Here is a 7,042-nt window from a genome sequence, read left to right as displayed (position 1 = left end):
AAACTGGCATCAACCCGTCAAGGCCCCCGCAATGTCTCCAAGAAACAGAGAACCCCAAAGAAAGATGTTCCCAGACCATCCGCACCCTCAAAGAAACGCAAAACCAAATCAACCGCAATCACAAATGACAATGACTCTGATGAGGATGCGCAACCAATTGCCATCCTTAAGAAAAGAAAAACCAATCCCGCTGGCCAAATGCGTGACCGGACTGATACCCTAGCCTCTCAAAAGGCTCCGGTAGTCCTTGGGGTGGCTGCAGACCCATTCAACTCCACAATCGAATACCACTCCGGCTCAGAAAGTGAGTCTGTTTCATCTCATCGTGGAGACTCCCCCCCCCCCCCAGTTCATTCCCAAGAGGATAACACTGGTTCTCGCCCTAAGGTCTCCAGGGCTTCCCGACTGCATTTCTTTTTCCCTGAGGAGTTGAACTCCATCCTCTTGAATGTCACCCATACACTTCAAACACCTTCCCAACCGCAGGGCACTTCTTCCGCCCTTGCCGGAACTGAGCCGAGGCCAAACTTGACTACGGGTCAAGGAGATTGAGGAAGCTCATGAAATCCTACTCTGCTTACATCTGTAACAGGTGGTTTAGGCACGGTGAGCACAAATGTTCAAGGATCCGTGGACCCGAAGGGCACTTCGGTGCGATACCAAGGATTTGACGGTGACAACTCTAATGACTCCTGCTTGAACTACACTCCGGTATCTGAAGCCGACATCCAGAAGTATGCCGCTTTCCGTAGGGCATTCCTAGCACGAAAAGATCAACAAATCAAGCAACAGCAGCAAAAAGAACAAGAAATCCAAGCTGTGGCTAAGTATTGGGCAGATGCAATTAACAATGCCAATACCGTAGCCACCATATTGAAAGTTCAAGACTGGATGTCTGAGACGGAAGAAACTCTCCGCAAGGCTCAAGAAGCAACTGCTGATCAAAATGCTTCCAAAGTCCCTCCAAATCCCACTGTCCAAGAATCACAAGACGAAGGAACCGCAATAGAAGTCAGCTCTGCTCCCACCTTCGGTTTTGATGATGTTGATCTACAGGAGGTAAATAAACCCTCTCCCTCTGATGATGATCTTATGATGTTTGATGAAGAAGAAGAATCCAGTGGCTCTCACCATTCAAGTTCCAAGCCCAAAGAGAAGAAGAAAAAGAAGAAGAATGTTGTCAAGGAATTCTTGAGCTTGCAAGCAAATGTCGATCAAATTCTTGTTGCGGTCAAACCAACTCAACCGCAACCAGAAGACACACCCGGACCGCAGTCATTGATCGAAAGAATCGAACGCTTGGAAACCCGTGAGAGATTGGCTGCTGAACGAATTTCTCTCAAGGTCGAAATGGGAATTCGATCCCTGGATAACAATCGTCAAGCAGATCACAAGGACTTCATGGCTGCTGCGGAACGCCTCATCTCTGAGGTGACCGCAATCAAGAAAGATCTCCAAGCAGCCATTGCGGATCAAGCCACCCAATCTCAAAAGATGATAGCTGAGACTCACACTGCCTATGAGTCCACTATCTCAGTCCTTCAAGCTACAATCAACCGCCTGCAACGCTCCTTGTCAACCAACTTCCATGGTCCTGAAATCCTTCAACTCACCAAGGACAATCACAGGCTTCTCTTCAACTCCACCATCCCCAACAATCAACAACTGGCAGATGCCCTCAAAGCTCAATTTCAAGAAGTCTATGCCAAAGTTGATGGCCTTAGACAATGGCTTGAGGAAGCTCCTGTGTTGCATTCCTCAAGAGGGGGAAGTGAAGAAGAAGAAGACCATCACTCCAATCACTCCAAAATCCTCTCCCAACATCAAAGCCCCCCATCATTACAGAAAAAATTCCTACAACGCAACCCTCACCGCAACCATCTCATCATACTCCACCACAAAAGGAGATCACTCCTGAGAAACCAGAGACCCCCCCTCACTTCAAAAATTTGGTGGATCACATGTCCTCTCCAAGCTCAAACGACTCCCCTACCACTACCCAAAGGAAAAAAGATTGGAAAGCAACTAAACTTGCTGAGCTTATATGGAGAGAATGCAGTTTTGACACTATCATGGATGAATCCTTGATAAACTCCTGGATCAATCCTCACCGCAGACTGCTGGATGATGACTACAAACCATACCTCACATATGCTGAACCCCCTTCGGATGGCTACTGGGATGTTCCAATCTCCCCAAATGCCAAATACTTCACAGTGTTTGAGCAGTTTGACTGCAGCCTTCCAGACCACAAAAGAGTGCCAATGGAATTCGAGAGACTGAGTCGATTTTATGCTAAGCATTCCTCTCCTATTGAGAAAATCTGGTCTAACGACAGACCATCCGCAGTCAAAAACTACAAGCCCCGGAAGTTCATGAAGGCTGACTTCATCCAATACACTCTCACTAGAAGGGAACACGACTATGTCCGTACCCAAGCTGACTTACCCTGCATGAATCCTAAAGAAGTCTTTCTCATAGCTAAGGTGTTCCAGAACAAGTCGGAGAAGCACCCGAAGATGAAGATAGCTCTTGAAAGGGCTAGTACGTTTTTTAAGGAGACTGTCTGTGATTTTGCTAGAATCGATGCAGACATCTACCCCACCATTGCCAAGAAGATCAATATACCACCACTCGATCCTGCACCAATGCCTACCGAAGGCTATCAAGAAAGATCCTTAGGTGCAACCAACTTCCCTGAACTTGGAGTCATTTTCAAAAGGAAAACTGATAAAGTCAAATACTTTATTCCTATGACTGCCATGAATCGCCTCACCAGGAAGAAACTTGAAATCTGTCGAACTGCAGTCGAAAGATCAAAGCATACAACTGCCGAACTCAAGTTCGAAATTTTAAGAAGGATCATTTGGTTGGAAAACGTCAGGAAGTTTTGGTGGATCCTGATCAAGTTTCTTAAACTTGATAGCTGAACAAAAGTTAAAGAGGTCACTTAGGGGGGAAATTGTTGAATCATGAAAAGTGACCCTCTTAAACTTCAGCTACCACAGTTAAGCTCCCTCTTCAGCATCCGCATCCGAAGTCATCAAAGCCAACCGCAGTCACTCTTACTTTACTTAGTTTATTTGTCTTTCTGTAATTCTCTCTATTGTCCAGTATGCCTTGCATGGCTACTCTTGGAGAGTGAATCTAATGTAACTCCTTGAGTATCTATAAATAGAGCTCATTCTCTTTTGTTCATTACGCATCTATCAATCTGAATACACATCTCTGAAGTTATCTTTTCTATCTCTCTATCTAATTACGCATCTCTTCTCACTCACAAATCTTACTAGAATATAACTGATTACACTCTCTCTTCGGAGCAAGTCTTTTGTGACTTAATCACTAAGTTTGATCTCACTTATTAACTTGGCTTGAATGCATTCCTCGTTATGAATCAACTTATGTGTATACTTGATATAACAATTGTTTTCATTTCCATTTCTTTACTTTTCCGCAACTAAATCTCTAACTATCTAACTCTAACTATTATTGTTGAGCTTTTAGATCCTTCGAGATTAACTATTCCGCAATATACTTGTTCTAACGTTTGTTCAAGTGTGTCTAAAAGTTTTTCTCTCAACAATCTTCGACGCGATGAGCTCGCGTAGTCCACCATCCACCTGCTTGGATCCTTCACCCGAGCCCGAACCTGATCCTGACCCCGAGCCTCCCGCTCCATGTCGCGTGGTCACCATACTGAAAATAAACATACACACATCAGGATCATACATACTCTCGAGAGGTCTCACACATTCTCCAAGTCCCCTGGTTCCATCTCAGCCCTCCTTGACTTGAGTACGGATCCTCTGATTCCAGTAGTACGGGCCTATACTACCTTCCACATCTATCCGTACTTTCCTCAAGGATTACTTTGACTTCACCGAGTCCCTTTTTCCGATACCCTTTCCACTGATCTCATCCTAGGATTTCCTAGGGAACTCTCCGACCTACTCTCCGCCATCAGCTGTACTAGGAGTCCCTACCAACATTCCCTAACTAGCTTGCAGATACTGTTACATATCCGCTCACTAGTTAGTTAAAGTTAGTCAGGACCCCTATAACACAAAGCAGGCAACATTCGTGCATCGAGTAACCACTTCAAGCATAACCTAATCAGGCTATCCTACTGTTGACTAGACAGTCCTAGCATACAGCTCATACAACAGGCATTCAAGGCATCCTCCTAGATCCTTAGCCCTAGTCTAGCATGCAGTTCTCAGAATCATATATCACATGTCATAACATAACAAGTATGGGTATCTTGGGGAAAACTTACTTGAGCTCGGCCGGTCGCACACATCACACACCTTGTTCTTTCTTAAAATTCCTTAACTTAGATTTTAGAAAACTGTTTTCTTTGTGAAAAATCTTTTAATCCCTCGGTTTGAGTCCAGACACCCCCGTGGGTGTGTCCGAATCCCTCAAACCAGGGCTCTGATACCAACTTGTAACATCCCAAAATTTGAGGCCAAAAAAAATGTTTTAAATTAAGTAAATCATCATTTAGGTTACCAAACATGGTCACTATTTCATCATTCATAAAATCATAAAATCATGTCTCGAAAACCATATCATTAGGAACAATGAAAATCAGAGTACAATCCCAGAAAATCCGATGCGGAAACCATGTGTGTGATGCGCTGCTACGCCGCCGGCTCTTTCCCCTTGGACGAAGAGGTACCTGAAACCAAAACTGAAACTGTAAGCACAAAGCTTAGTGAGTTCCCCTATCATACCACATACTACATAACACCGTCAGTATCTTTCAACTGGTAACTGCCATCGGTATCTTTCAACCGGTAACCATCATCGGTATCTTTCAACCGGTACACGCCATCGGTATCTTTCAACCGGTAATTAGGGACTATTTCACCCCCTAGCACTAGCATACCATAACGAGAGGAAATCATACAGTCAGGCATAACTGGGTAGGGACAACTAATCCCTTCTACACACATAACATATCACACAGGCATATCCCATGACCATAACACATTAACATACCAAGATAATTATCACAAAGACAATCATCTCAAACATAACTACCTACTGGTAGGCCGACATTGGTGCCTTAGACCCACCCCTACTGGAAGGTAACTCACCTCGTCGTAGTAGCTGCCGATCTGTGCGGGAACTCTCTGTCTGCTGCTGCTACTCCGGAAATCCTCCGGCTATAATTCCCACAAAACACTCAATCAGGGTCTGATAACTACTCTTATGGTAGAATGACTATTTTACCCCTGACCTAGTCAAAGTCAAGCCAAAGTCAACTTCCAGTTGACCTGACTCGCCGAGTTGGGCCGCCAACTCGTCGAGTCCTTATCCATCTAATTGTCCTCATTCCCGTCCCTACTCGTCGAGTTAGGCAATGACTCGACGAGTTCTCCTCCTATTCGAACATCGAATTATCCTTCATCCGACTCGCCGAGTTGTATGAACAACTCGCCGAGTTCATCTTCATCTGAAGAACAAGTCCTATCCTAGACTCGCCGAGTTGTATGAACAACTCGTCGAGTTCATCTTCATATGCTGGGAGATTGCCTTGGACTCGCCGAGTCTGTTCATGTACTCGCCGAGTCCCATGAACTCCAGGTCTAAGGCTAAGTCCAATACGTTGGGTCACTCCTTTGGATCCTCTAAAACTCTTACATCCCCCAACTGGGTTCCTTCAAACCCTAACAGAAAAGGGAGTCAAGTCTCCGACTCGCCGAGTCCCATGAACGACTCGCCGAGTCGATAACGTCCAGCTCTAATTCTTCGATTTCTGAAGTGCAACTATTGTCCAAATGATAGATCTATGCCCCTAAGATCAATCTAGCACGTAAAGTTACAAACTTTACGTGCATGCATGGGACTTTGAGCCTAAAATGCCCAAAAAGAAGCTCTTAAGATGCATGGAGCCTTCCATGGGTGCAAAAGCAACCCCTAACTGCCTTGTGACCCCTCCAAGGTCCTAGATTTGAAGCCTTGACCCCCAACCATGCTTGCAATCATGGTTGGTTACAAAATATGGCTTAAAAGCCCTAAATCTCCCCAAAAAGGGATCTAACAAAAGAACAAGCAAGGTATAGACTTTATACCTTCTGGAGACTGCAAATGATGAACCAACAAGGACTCCTTTGGTCTTCTCTTGATCCCTCTAAGTTCTTCCTTCTTCCTTGTGATCAAAACCACCAAAAATCACCACAAATGCCTTAGATCTTCACACACGCAATTAGGGTTCACTATGGAGGGTTTCTGGGAGCAAGAGGGACGAGTGGGGGCTGAATGAGATGACTAAATAGGGTGCAAACCCTCAGATTAGGGTTTTTGTCCAGACAGTGTCTACTCGTCGAGTCCGGCCGCCGACTCGACGAGTCCACCACTTAAACCCCGGGTCTAAACCGCTTCTACTCGACGAGTTGGGCCGCCAACTCGTCGAGTCCCAAGACAAAAATGCAAAATTCTTAAATAAAGGAAATACATACCAGGAACTAGGTGCTACAAGTTGTCTGCCTCCTAATAGTGTTATCCATAATGACCATGGGCTCAAATGAGTTAATGAGTTGTGTGAACTGATTCCAAGGACTTAAACGCAATAAGACCTCATACATTAACAACAACATACACATACACAACAAAATATAGCAACCAAGTTTGATACAAGTCAAATTAAATATAACGAACAATAAACAGTTTTTTTGACATGCTTTTCCACCCCAAAACATTTAAAACTGAAAATAGGGGGAGTCGTGAATACTCACAATGATACGTGAAGGTATTTGTGAGGCCTTGAGCTAACATCCCTCACGTCCTACTACCGATTCTCTACAATAAGGTTACACACTAGTAATGATGGGTTTTGAGCATTCTAACACTCCTATGGTGTACATGCAACCCTATAAACCTTGGATTTATGTTTTCTCTAATATTCATGCAAATATGAATTTTCCAAGGGTTACATCCTAACTAGAATGGCATGGGGTACTTGTAATATAAAACCTAGTAGAATGACATACCCTTGTAGTTGCTTGGATTCCTTAAGACTTTGTGAGCCTAG

Source organism: Lactuca virosa, chromosome 3, assembly GCF_052849685.1.
Source record: "Lactuca virosa cultivar CGN04683 chromosome 3, Lactuca_virosa_CGN04683_v6, whole genome shotgun sequence".
Lineage (NCBI taxonomy): Eukaryota > Viridiplantae > Streptophyta > Magnoliopsida > Asterales > Asteraceae > Lactuca > Lactuca virosa.
The sequence above is the reverse complement of the archived record's forward strand: the minus strand, read 5'-3'. Positions refer to the sequence as shown.